This window comes from Aythya marila, assembly GCF_965140915.1.
Source record: "Aythya marila genome assembly, chromosome: 7".
In the NCBI taxonomy this organism is placed as follows: domain Eukaryota; kingdom Metazoa; phylum Chordata; class Aves; order Anseriformes; family Anatidae; genus Aythya; species Aythya marila.
In genome coordinates, this window is record NC_139048.1 from 15756515 (window position 1) to 15770846 (window position 14332).

At 41.1% G+C, this 14332-nt stretch overlaps 1 long non-coding RNA gene across 1 annotated transcript in view; it reads right to left on the reverse strand.

Annotated features, from left to right (window-relative positions):
• Window positions 1–14332, reverse strand: part of LOC309880277 — a 64837-nt gene that overhangs the window by 12263 nt on the left and 38242 nt on the right. Inside the window, exon 2 of the long non-coding RNA XR_014317933.1 lies at window positions 6161–6236. This is a non-coding gene — a long non-coding RNA (uncharacterized lncRNA). The remainder of the gene's footprint in view (window positions 1–6160; window positions 6237–14332) is intronic.

Here is a 14332-nt window from a genome sequence, read left to right on the forward strand (position 1 = left end):
TATAACTTTCTGAACAGCTGTGAAATACACTCTTCACCTTTAAATTATTCTACTGCTATGGAGCTATATAATAACACTGAGAAAAAATACATACATATGAAATTCTACCAAATACTATATGCAGTTGCACGGAAAATCTTTTAAAAAGTTTCTAGAACTGGAGTTCATAATAGAAAAGTATTTCCTAGTAGTTAGAAGTAATACAAGCAAGAGTGTTTGTGTTGGAAGGTTGAACACTGTAAACACAGAGGCTCATTGTTTTAGATGAGGCGCAAAAACACAGAAAGCAGCTTGTCCCTACTATCTTCTTTCACCACTGTTCAGTTTAGTGTCTTGAAAAGTAATACAGTGCCATATGCATGGGAAGTCAAAAGTGAAAAATTGACCAATAACATAATTGAAATACTCATCTGAATCCACCTGAACAGGATTATCCTTCCATATAGTCTGATAAAACAATAATGTTCTTAAATATATTGACATTGCCTAAAATCAATTACACTGAAAACTGAAGACAGCATTTTTCAGCCAAAAGACTTGTTGAAAATGAAGTTTAGCCAGTATGTTTATTTCCTGTGTTGCTTCAAAGTATATTCATCATTTGAGATATACCATTCCCATGACAATGGGATCACAAGGAATCATGGTATAACAGCACTAGGCCTGGCAGACAGAACATCAGCAGTGTCAAACTGACAAATATGTCTTTTAATCCAAGATCAAGAGAAAAAATCTGAAGGTCAGAAATACAACATTTATAATAATGTCAGTGTATAGGTGTGTACTGAACACTTTGTATCTAGATCCTTTAAAAAGCTTATCAGACAAACATTTAAAACACAGCAATTGCTACTGTGGTTCTCTTCATTTTGTTGCAATATACATGAATATTGAGCCCAACATTCCCAGTATATTCCTTAGAAACAGCAAAAATCTTCAGGCATACTTTAATGGTATTGTTTGGCATGTCACACAAGCAGTGAGACACATCCTTCAGCCCCACTAATTCTGACTGGTACTACAAGCCTACCCTTTGGTATATTGGATGCCATTATTCAGTTTCTCCCTACTTATATTTAAAAGCCTGAGCATTTTTCCAATACATCACACACATTTCCTTGGAAATAAAGTCAGCTGTGCTTAGCACGAAGAGGAGTGAAGAACACTTTAGAAGAGAGGAGTGAGGAACTAACTGAAACAGCTCTGTATTATCATTAATTTATACTACAATGGGTGACTTTGCCAATGTGCACAGAAAACAAGTGTGAGAATATTCACAGCAAAGCTTTCCTGAAATACTTCTATGACAATCAACCTGAAGATGCTAAAGCTTTGGAAGAAAGGTTGACAGAAGAAAACATTCACAAGAAAAATGGAAGGAAAATAGATATAACCATGCCAAATTCTGACTATTCGGCATAAAACAAAACAGGGGTTGGACCTGATGATCTCTTGAGGTCCCTTCCGACCCCTACAGTTCCATAATTCTGTAATAAAGTCTCTTCTCCAGATTTGGTGTGGGGATCAATATGACACCGAATGCTCTGACCCTCTATACATTTACTGTTATCACATCACTTTAACCAAGTTCTAATTTCACTTAGGACCATGCTGGCAGGGAGTTTTGCTGCCATTACTATTATTTAAATGATAAATAAAAACACACATTAAAAAGAAAATAAATTATGGAATGATTGAGTTTAAAGTGTGCAATTCAAATGAGGAAAAAAAAAAAGTACTTTGTAATTTTTTTCTTGATAATTCATTTTAAACTTATTAACATCAGCAGAAACATAACATCTATTGAAATAGCCTTTTGAGAACTCCCCAAGCTAAATATTTATCAACTCTTAAAGTATTCCTAATTTATTGAGATTTTATTATATTCACTTTGTTGACTGTCCATTAATCTCTACTGATAAAAAATTTTTATCTATGTCAGCAGATTTACACCACCAGATGTGTTGTAACATGTAGATGTAGCTCCATTTGTGAACAACAAAAAAAAAAAGTTGAGAAAAATTCTGTTTATACAGCTTATCTACCCATCTCCTCCTTTCTCATTTTCTGTACCTTTACCTCTCCACAACATTATTCTGTCAATCTCTTCAATTTGCCTATCCATCTTATGAAAAATCCTTCCCCTTTTGAGCTCTTTCTGTCTTCACTTAACTGTCCCAAAAGATCATTCTTCCCATCTAATTTTCTTGGCTTTGTTGTCTGGAAGACAGGAGGAGCTTTGCTAAGTTTTGATCCAAACATCTAGATACTGGCCAGCTGACACACATGGTCCAACCAATTCCTTTTACCTGCGATTAACATGCTTTCCAGAAAACCCTGGGCTCCCCACAACCATCATTTTTTGCTTTCTTCCTTCCATATACTCTATGACAATAACCGACAAATATCTTTGTCCTGAGAATTTTATATCTCACTTTCTGTTCTCAGATCTTCCCTCTCTCATATGACACAATTGTCATATTTTGTTTATCTCAGACCTTCTGCTGTTTCACAGGAATGCCCAACATTTTGTAGTGTTCTGTTCACCCATTCAGTTATTTTCCCTGTCCAATTTCATCTCAATTTTTTTTTTTTTAAGTACAAAGAGCAAATAAAACTATGACTTCAGTGAATTCAGTGAAGCATATACTAGGTACATGTCTTTGAATGCAATCTGCATATGACTAGTACAAAAATACTATATCACTATGCTGTAGTACTATGCTGTACAGTATATATATACAAACAACTGAGAATGGAGAGGTCCATAGCCCTACACCCTCAAATAAAAAAGTGTTATCCAGAGCAATTTCAAATCATTCAAATCAGACGGATATCTTTGTCTATTTTTATTTATTATATCCAGCTTTTTTTTTTTTTTTTTTTTTTTTTTTTTTTTTTTAAGTCATACAGAGATACATTTGTTAGAAAAATCAGCTGGAATTTTCTCTAACTACACTGAGCTGGAGCTGGCCAAGTTCCAGAACTTGAATGGAACTCTGGGAAGCAGAAGCATCATAAAATAAAAACACTGCCTCTTATACTACCTTTATGGCACACTTCAACACCTACATGGTCAAACATTTGTTGAGATCTTCCACTGTAAAATACTATGCAATGATGCATTAACATGCTTACTGGGAGTTCAAGTATTAATTTAACCTTTTTTTCACTTATCTCATATCAAAAATCATGTGTATTGTAGAAGATTTACACATATCAATGTACAAGCCTCAAAGAAATCGATAACATTCACTAAGTATTCATTATACTAACAAAATACACACCAGAACATAAAATCATTTAAAATAAGCATCAGCTGCAGTTTTTCAAATTTAAGCTGCCTAGAAATGTTATTAAATGATAAGAAAAGACACTAAAATAATATTGTTTTTTCTGTTTTGAATTTTACTCACTAGATTTTAATTCATATAAATGTTGCCAGATGGAAATATGTTTGTACATATTTTTCTGTATTTTATCTGGATAGTCAGCACACAGATGAATTTCAAAGTAAGAAAGGTTCTGTAAAGAAACGTTATGAAATGTAAAAGCAAACTATACAAGCCAGGGTATGATCCTAGAGGAGTAGACAGTGAGTTCTGCCAAGGTGTTCAAATGAATACAATTCAAAAAAGTGGCTCAGTTAAACTGCTAAGAACACTGCGTACTTGGAAAGGATATCACAACGGCATCAACTGCAGCCTTCAAAAAAAATCAGAGAGAATTTCTAATGAACAATGTCACTTTTGTAGTAGGTTGGGTTTTTAATACCTTTATGTTTTATTATACTAGTTAAAAACATGGATTTCTGAAAAGACAAAGGAAGCTAGGTGTAAAAATCAGGTTACGAACAATTATATAGGATAAGTGCATGTTTAATGCAAGGAGAGATTTGAGAAAATCTTCCTAGAACAACTGCTGAAACTGTATATTCAAAGAGAAGGTCAAACCAACAATCAAAGCCTTACAAGAAGGATTTTAGAAGTCTGAGCAATAACTCAAAGTGCAACTGTCCTTTAGACAATGTTTTTTATGCTGTATATCCAGCCTCTGAGACACAAAAGAGGCAAACAAAAGAAAAACTAGAAGTTGGTAATAGTTATAATTCATCTGAAATGTCAGGGGGTGCGCATGTGCCCCACAAATGGGATATAGAGCAAGTGAAATAAAAAAAAATATATAGAATTTTAAAAAGGGTGTATTTATGCAGCAAACTAGATATAGTGGAAGTGATTTAAAGGTGTCAGGTTTCAAACTGGTGTATAACCACAGCCTCTCTCGTATAGCAATGGTGCTAACCATTCTTACCAAGGTTTGGGGGGGGTCTTGGTTTTCATATCTGTTTTGTTTTTCTTCTCTCATTTGAGGCTTCTTTGTGCTTGAATCTTTCACAATCAAATGTAGTAAACATGCTTTAGATATATTATTTAGGGCTAGGCCAGACAGAGCCTTCAATTAAGTAATGCAAATAGAAGCTTTTTATTCTTTAAAATTGTTAATTATTTTTCAGTAACAGTCTACATGCCAGGATCCTCCAAAAAATTATTTGTTGACCTGTTAGTTACAGAATTTCTAGGTTGGAAGAGACCTCAAGATCATCGAGTCCAACCTCTGACCTAACACTAACAGTCCCCACTAAACCAGATCCCTAAGCTCTACATCTAAACGTCTTTTGAAGACTTCCAGGGATGGTGACTCCACCACTTCCCTGGGCAGCCTGTTCCAATGTCTAACAACCCTTTCAGTAAAGAAGTTCTTCCTAACATCCAACCTAAAACTCCCCTGGCACAACTTAAGCCCATTTCCCCCTCGTCCTGTCACCAGGCACGTGGGAGAACAGGCCAACCCCCACCTCTCTACAGTCTCCTTTGAGGTATCTGTAGAGAGCGATAAGGTCGCCCCTGAGCCTCCTCTTCTCCAGGCTGAATAAGCCCAGCTCCCTCAGCCGCTCCTCGTAGGACTTGTTCTCCAGGCCCCTCACCAGCTTCGTCGCCCTTCTCTGCACCCGCTCAAGCACCTCGATGTCCTTCTTGTAGCGAGGGGCCCAAAACTGAACACAGTACTCGAGGTGCGGCCTCACCAGAGCCGAGTACAGGGGGACGATCACCTCCCTAGCCCTGCTGGCCACACTGTTTCTTATGCAAGCCAGGATGTTGGCCTTCTTGGCCACCTGAGCACACTGCTGGCTCATATTTACATCCTGAAAGAAGTTCTACAGATTATTACTCTGTATTATATCTTAAAATGAACAGCGCACAAAAATAACGAATGCTACACGCGGTTAAGAGAATTTGAAAGGTACCATTTTCTAAGACTGCTAAAAAAAGAATAAAGTAGCTGAAAACACACATCTACAAAACTCACATGCTCATTTTAACATGAAAGCTTTCATAACAGTTGGAATATCATTGATTTATTAAACATCTCTGTAGTTCTCCCTGCCACAGGGCTAAATCCTCTAACACACACAAGGAGGAAGGAAAACAGCAGGACAGAATATAAGGAGATTTGCACAGATCCGTGAAGTATTTAGGCAGCCAGAGTTCTCTTTGGCCTCTGAAAGGCTCCCAAATTGACTTACTTAAATCATAAAAATAATCTGTGCCAGTCACAAGACTCTTGAAACCTATTTCCATGCCTCATATATTTGGCTAGCATAGTTAGAATTAAAAAAAAAAAAAAAAAAGTAACCACAACTCCAAAAGAAATTGTATTTTGCCACTGTTGGAGTATACGTTGTTAGATGGAACCCATAGCAGCTCTTAATTCTCGCTTCTACAAAATCATGAAAGCTTTGTTGCTTCTGCCACACTCTCAGTGGTAATCAAGGTCTGTGATCAGTTGCACCATTGTAAAAGTTGTTATGAATTTGGCATTACACTCTCCTTATCGTAAGAACAGATGACAGTTTTAAGCAATACAACATTGTTGAATTTAAAAAGAATAAAAAAAAAAAGTGATTTTGAGATTTTGAATGTGTTTTCGTTGCAAGATTTTTAGAATTTCAACAAGAACTTCCAAAAAGTAAAAGTTGAAAAACAAAAATCAGTTTAAATATAAAGATTCCTCCCAGGATGTAATGAGGCTAAAGTGTCCTAAGTACACAATGACTTTCTGCAGAAACATTTTTGCAGAAAACTCCTTCTTTAGTGCTTACCTGCAAGGACTGTTGAAAGAGCCTGTGGCATTTTCCTCACTGCTTCAACTAACGTACATCTGAATGACCATGGCTCCTGAAATATTAGTGAGAGAAAAACACAGGGAATTAAAAATCCATTCCTTAGAGGAAAAGAGAACAAATAACAAATGTCAGAGAAAACTGAAGTATTTCGGTATTTCATTAGTCTTCACAGAAAAGACTGTGACCAGATGCTTAATTTTGATAGCAGCAATGGAAGGATCTCCATGTTTACTACTTGCATTAATGTGGAATTTTAAAATTTAAATAATTTAAATTTAAATAAGAATGGCATAATGAAATTCACAATAAAGATTTTTTAAAGAACAAGCCAAAGCAATCCTTGAACTCTGAGTCCTATGAATCCAGCACATAATGTAGGTCAATAAAATGGCAGTAACTTGAAAAGGGCAAACAGCTATATGTTAAGATGGGAAGGGGGGGGGGGAGAGAGGGAGGAGGAGGCCCATAAACTGCTGAACAATCAGCCCAACTTCAATTCCCACAAATATATTATGGCAAATGGTGAGCCTCAATATATTTATTGTTTCTTAATATTGCAGTAAAAATAGACTTGTCAGGAACAAACTGTGTCAAAGCAGTCTCATGTCTTTCCTCAATATGATAACTACCTAGCAGACAGGGGGCATGAAATACATATCACTAAGGCTATTTATGCAGTCCCATATAAAATCACCACACAGAACTAGAGAAATATGGTCAAAGTACTGTATATTGCATATGCTTGTCTGTCTCAGATTGAGAGGATATCTGTGAATCTCTTTCAGAGAGTATTTCAAGTAGGGTCCCATAAGAATTTTCTCTGCCCTGGATTTTATTCAGTATTTTGTCAATTACATGGACACTGAAGTAATGAGCGCATGTCTGAAGTACATCTGGATATCACAGAATCACAGAATTTTCTAGGTTGGAAGAGACCTCAAGGTCATCAAGTCCAACCTCCAACCTAACGCTAACAGCCCTCCACTAAACCATATCCCTAAGCTCTACATCTAAACGTCTTTTGAAGACTTCCAGGGATGGTGACTCCACCACTTCCCTGGGCAGCCTGTTCCAGTGCCTCACAACCCTTTCAGTGAAGAAGTTCTTCCTAACATCTAACCTAAAACTCCCCTGGCTCAACTTAAACCCATTCCCCCTTGTCCTGTCACCAGGCACGTGGGAGAACAGGCCAACCCCCACCTCGCTACAGCCTCCCTTGAGGTACCTAAAAAGAGCGATAAGGTCACCCCTGAGCCTCCTCTTCTCCAGGCTGAACAAGCCCAGCTCCCTCAGCCGCTCCTCGTAGGACTTGTTCTCCAGGCCCCTCACCAGCTTCGTCGCCCTTCTCTGCACCCGCTCAAGCACCTCCATGTCCTTCTTGTAGCGAGGGGCCCAAAACTGAACACAGTACTCGAGGTGCGGCCTCACCAGAGCTGAGTACAGGGGGACGATCACCTCCCTAGCCCTGCTGGTCACGCTGTTCCTAATACAAGCCAGGATGCCGTTGGCCTTCTTGGCCACCTGAGCACACTGCTGGCTCATATTCAGCTGACTATCCACCATCACTCCCAGGTCCTTCTCTGCCTGGCAGCTCTCCAACCATTCCTCTCCCAGCCTGTAGCTCTGCTTGGGGTTATTGCGCCCCAGGTGCAGGACCCGGCACTTGGCCTTGTTGAACTTCATGCAGTTGACCTCAGCCCATCGGTGCAGCCTATCCAGATCCTCCTGCAGAGCTTTCCTACCCTCAAGCAGATCGACACACGCACCTAACTTGGTGTCATCTGCGAACTTACTGAGGGTGCACTCGATGCCCTCGTCCAGATCATCGATGAAGATATTAAAGAGGACCGGCCCCAGCACCGAGCCCTGGGGGACGCCACTAGTGACTGGCCTCCAACTGGACTTGGCTCCATTCACCACGACTCTTTGGGCCCGGCTATCCAGCCAGTTTCTAACCCAACGAAGCGTGCGCCAGTCCAAGCCAAGAGCAGCCAGTTTCTTGAGGAGAATGCTGTGGGAAACAGTGTCAAAAGCCTTGCTGAAGTCAAGGTAGACCACATCCACAGCCTTTCCCTCATCCACCCAGCGCGTCACTCTGTCATAGAAGGAGATCAGGTTCGTCAGGCATGACCTGCCTTTCATAAAGCCATGCTGACTGGGCCTGATCGCCTGCTTCCCCTTCAAGTGCTGCATGATGACTCTCAGGAGGATCTGCTCCATGAGCTTTCCTGGCACTGAGGTCAAATTGACAGGCCTGTAGTTTCCCGGGTCTGCCCTCCGGCCCTTCTTGTAGATGGGCGTCACATTTGTTAGCCGCCAGTCGATTGGGACCTCCCCCGATAGCCAGGACTGTTGATAAATGATGGACAGTGGCTTGGCCAGCTCCTCTGCCAGTTCCCTCAGTACCCTTGGGTGGATCCCATCCGGCCCCATCGACTTGTGCACATCTAAGTGCCGTAGCAGGTCACCAACCAGTTCTTCATGGATAATGAGGGCCACATCCTGCTCCCCATCCCCTTCCACCAGCTCGGGGTACTGAGTATCCAGAGAACATCCGGTATTGCCGCTAAAGACTGAGGCAAAGAAGGCATTGAGCACCTCCGCCTTTTCCTCATCTCTTGTAACTAAGTTTCCCCCCGCATCCAGTAAAGGATGGAGATTCTCCTTAGTCCTCCTTTTTGTGTTGATGTATTTATAGAAACATTTTTTGTTATCTTTAACGGCAGTAGCCAGATTGAGCTCCAGATGAGCTTTGGCCTTCCTAATTTTGTCCCTGCACAGCCTCGCTACTTCTTTAAAGTCCTCCTTAGTGGCCTGCCCACTTTTCCAAAGCTTATAAACCCTCTTTTTCCTCCTAAGATCAAGCCACAATTCTCTGTTGAGCCAGGCCGGTCTTCTTCCCCGCCAGCTCGTCTTTGGGCACGTGGGTACAGACCGTTCCTGCGCCATGAAGACTTCCCTCTTGAAGAGCGCCCAGCCTTCCTGGACCCCTCTGCCCTTCAGAACCGCCTCCCAAGGGACTCCACCAACCAGTGTCCTGAGCAGTTCAAAGTCAGCCCTCCGAAAGTCCAATACAGCGGTTTTACTGGTCCCCTTCCTGGCCTCGCCAAGAATAGTGAACTCCACCATTGCGTGGTCACTCTGCCCGAGACAGCTCCCGACGATCACGTCCTCCACCAGTCCTTCTCTGTTTGTGAAGAGAAGGTCTAGCGGGGCACCTCCCCTGGTAGGCTCACTAACCAGCTGCGTCAGGAAGCTATCTTCCACGCTCTCCAGAAACCTCCTAGACTGCTTTCTCAGGGCTGTGTTGTGCTTCCAGGATATGTCAGGGAAGTTGAAGTCCCCCACGAGTACAAGAGCTGATGATTTTGCAACCTCTGTCAGCTGCCTGTAGAATTCCTCATCCGTCTCCTCATCCTGGTTCGGCAGTCTATAGCAGACCCCGACCAGGACACTAGCCTTGTTGTCCCTGCCGATCCTAACCCAAAGGGACTCGACCTTGTCATTCCCAACCTCGAGTTCTACAACCTCGAAAGACTCTCTAATATAGAGAGCCACACCACCACCCCTTCTATGCTGCCTGTCCCTTCTATAGAGCTTATAGCCAGGCATTGCAGCACTCCAGTCATGAGACTGGTCCCACCACGTCTCCGTGATGGCAACCAAGTCGTAGCCTGCCTGCCGCACGATGGCTTCCAGCTCCTCCTGTTTGTTACCCATGCTGCGTGCATTGGTGTAGATGCACTTCAGCTGGGCCATTGCCTTATCCTCCGGCCTTGCCATTGTTCCCCCTGGCACAGCCCTAACAATCCTAGCCTCAGCCCCACCCCCCTTCCTACCTAGTTTAAAGCCCTCTCAATGAGCCCTGCCAGTTCCTGGCCCAGGATCCTTTTTCCCCTAAAAGATAGGGACCCGTCTGCGGCCATCAGGCCAGGTGCTGAGTAAAGTGCCCCATGATCAAAAAACCCAAGATTTCTGCGTTGGCACCAGCCCCGGAGCCACGTGTTTAACAGGTGGGCTTTCCGTGTCCTCTCTGAACCCCTCCCTGCCACCATAGGGATATCTATCACTGAGACAGAAGCACTTACAACAAAATAAAGAACAGTATACTGAGGCCAGTAAATTCACCCTGTTTTTCAATTACGGTGGAGCCAAACTGAAGATAATGCTAATGAGAAGACTAAACAAGTTTATAAACTAAATCAGTGCTTCGGAAGAAACACTGAAGAAGCTGGGTTTGTTTCCTCAGGAAAGAGAGGGCCTAGTCCATCCAATAGTCAAACTGCAAATATTATTCCTACTGACAGGGACTTTCTCCTGCAACCTCCAGTCTAGACAAAATTGGTAGTTCTTCCTCCTTCTGTGCCACCTAAAGATGTGATGAATCTGGTGCTGCCCCCAAGACCTCACTGTTAGAAAAAGGGTTTGCCCAGCTGATTCCCAAGACTAAGACAATTTGCTCTAGTTATACTTGATCCTGCTTCTCTACTGAAGCCCTGCCTACATCTCCTGAGGTTTCTTCCAGACGCTATGATTTCCATTGATACTTTTATTTTTATTCCCTGTTACATAAAAAGAGGCAAAACTAATCTGCAAATTTTATCAAACTTCCAGGCAGATAGCTGTAAGCAAGCTTTTATTCTCCAACCGTGAATGTACTGAAACTATAATACTATTCTAGCTTTTTACTTTAAGAATGTTTTTCTCCCACCCACCCACCATGAATGCCAAGCCTGTCAATCACATTAACAACAACAAAAAAACATATGGGAGTGTTTAAGGGGGAAGAGCAGACATGAGAAAATGCTCCTGCAACTTATTTGGAATCAACTCCAACATGAGTATATGGGAGAAAAAAAATAAGGAATATATGGTAAGTCATGATCCTTTTGTTATTTTTGTATAAAATGGGCATAAAAGATATCAGTGACAATGCTTTATATTTTTTTAAAAAATTGTTACCTTCTTGAGCTAAGATTTTTCTAAAGTATATTTTCCAGAGAGCATTCCAGTAAAATCAGTTGCATGCAGCTGCTACAAGTTTTTTCCTAAGCAGAACTTGACTTTGAAAGTTCTAAAATAAGTTTAACATATTTAGTGCTTATCTTCTTTTAAATATATAGCTGTATTTAGCAAGAAATGCCAGTGGTATGATCTAGGAACCATTTTCTATACTGCTTATTCTCTTATTAGAGATTTCTATGAAATTGCAAATTGAAAACTCACTTTATGAAGCTCCAAGGAGCTGTAGACTATACAAACATGTCTCTTATATGGCTTGCACACTTCAGATATTAGGAAAAAAATCATTCAGATGTATACTGTAACAATGTGTTAACTCTGCTTTATGTATGAATTATAGGGAATGAATTTCTGTTTAGAGGTCAGATTACATGGTGTCTACAATGTGCTCGTTAGCTAAGATTCTCCTGAAATTTGTTGCATCCCAAGGAGCAAGATAGAGTTCTGTATTAAATGTTAGTTTTGGTAAGGGCTCCGTTTAATACAAAAAAAAAAAAAAAAAAAAAAAAAAAAAAAAAAAAAAAACCCTCAATGTACAGAAAATAGATTTGTGCCTTTTTTCAGGGAGTGAAATTGTAAAGAATACTGATGAAAAGTGTTAATGTCTTCAGTTATATACAAGCTTAAAATAACAGATTACACTCTGTGCATGTAGCAAACCCATTTTAAAGTCTGCCAGTGACCCTGCCAGATCAACAGACTCCCAACACTCAATATTCAAGTATTGAGTGAATATGACCTGCCCAGGGCTAGTGTTGGTTTTCATTCAAGTTTCTATAGCCTGCTTGAAAGTTGTGTATAGGGCCATGGCAATTTGGAAAGAACCAATCTGTGGTCCACCTTTAGCTGGTGGATTCTGGAGGCCAAAATATGGAGATTCAAGGATCTCCCCCACTCCTGGAGGCTCAAGGATCTCCCTCATTACAGTGTGAACAGCTGGCACCTGTTCAACTGCACTCGTTTAATTGGATTGCCATGAAATTTGATAAATTGCATAAAGTAACTAGAAGCATGGGGGTACTAATTAATAACCAAATCTAGACTCCTACTTATTCTTGAAATACTCCCCTTGGAAGTAGTGGAAAGTAAGCAGAAGCACAATAACACTGTATTTTTATTGCATGTACTTGAGGAAAGAAAACTACAGCATTGACCAAGCCAATATAAGTATTGGCATCAGATAATAGCTGTAGGCTCCCAGATGACAATGCCCATGTTCCTGGTCTTTAAATTTTGTCGTCATCACCACATTTAATCTGGCTGAAACATAAACAGTAAAGTATATCTTGCAAACCACAGTCCCTGTGGTTTGGCCACGTCTGCTACAGCCCCTGTGGAAACACCAAGCTGAGCACTAGTTTCCTAAATAGATGTCCCTCTCGGTAGAGAGCATAACTGTATAAACATTGGTCTAAGGAGAGTACTACCCTGAAAAGCCAGAATATAAAATTCTGGCAGTATCAACAAAAGCAATGGTAGAAGAATTAGTCAGTGTTTCAGGAAGGAGAGCAATCAGTGAGAAGCAAAGTGAGAGGAGAGCAGGGCACAGCAGGGTGGACAAGCTAGCAGGACAGAGCTTCAGCTCATACTGCAGCCTGGGAAGCAGCATATAAGCATAGAAGCAGAGGGTTGCAGGCAGTAAGGGGTACCTAATTGTGTGCTGGGATCTCTGAAAATGTTACTGGCCTAATGGGCCATGGCAGAAAGAGAAGCAGGCAGTATGCACTAAATTCAAACATCCTCTCTGTCCTTAAAACTCTATTTTTAGTCTGCCTCTGAGATGCTCTCAACTAGAACTGCTTACACCTGCCCAGTAACTAAACACTATACCGCATAAATAAAAGTATTGCTGCACTTTGCTTTATTCATGTTTCATACAAGCAACCATTAAACCATAATCCAGTCTCCCACCACTGCTTCCTCCCACTGCTTCCCTCTTCCACCTGAAGGCCCTACTGACACAATTACTCCTGGACTGAAATTAGGGAGGCAAAGTCTCTTAAAGGAGAGGTACCTCTTTCTTCTGGTCCTACACACAGTGGAAGAAAGCATTGCTCCCTCCCATCACCCAGGGAGATGTCGCCCCCTTGGAACCACTAACAAACAAAACACTATAAAATTCAGTTTAACTTTCCGTATACTGTTAGTAGCCAGGCACTTGGTGAATACTTTCTGTTCTACAGAGGTAAGATTTAATATGCAAGGACATCTATCTTTACTCTGCATTTCTGAAATTCCAGCCGTTAAGTTTATCCAGATTCAATGTTCTGCAAAGTCACAAGATAGGAAAGAGTTAAGAGTATTCAGTAGCAACAACTGACCTGTCAGTCACTTGAATAGCAAAAATACATGCAGGAAAATGTGAAGATAACAGATGAGACATTTTAACTTCGCTGAAATCTATTTTAACCTTTGAACACATGTCCAAATAAAACAGGAAGAGTAACTGGAAAGCAGAATATAACATTCCTTGGTCTCCAGCCTTTTAGGGAAGCTTTCATATTTCTCCTGATGTGGTGACTCAGAACTGCTTAGCAAAAGAATCTTGGTTTGTCTCAGCAGCCACAGATGCATCATTGCAGTTTTATTGCCCAATCTATAAAACAATGGCTCCCAAAATTTCCCCATTGCTCCATTTTAGAGTACGCAACCTGCCCCCTGTAAGAACTGCCTGTGCTGCTGCTCTTCAGCTGGAAGCATGAAGAGGCCGAGAAGCACTGTGTGAGGGGCAGGGATTCAGCTCCAGGGAGATGGATGGACAGGGACAGGGCTGGGAAGAGGCAGAAGTGTCCATCCTGAGACTCACTCAGCTGTGCTCCCTCCCATCTCCATCCAAGTCCCAGCTTCCATCAAACATCTCATCTTCCTCCTCCTGCAGCCTGCGATCTGTGTCCAGCCAGACCATTGTGCAGCTCCCTCCTTAAAGGATTGTGGCCACAGCTCCTAATTTGGGGGTCTTCTGTGTAACATGTATAGTGTACGGGCACATAGCATATATGGAAATCACATCCAGACCAGTAAGTTATTGATTTCAAAATAGTTGGGAATGTTTATATTATATATTAATAATAATATTAATATGTTATTAATATAATATAATATGTAATATTATAGTAATATTATGTT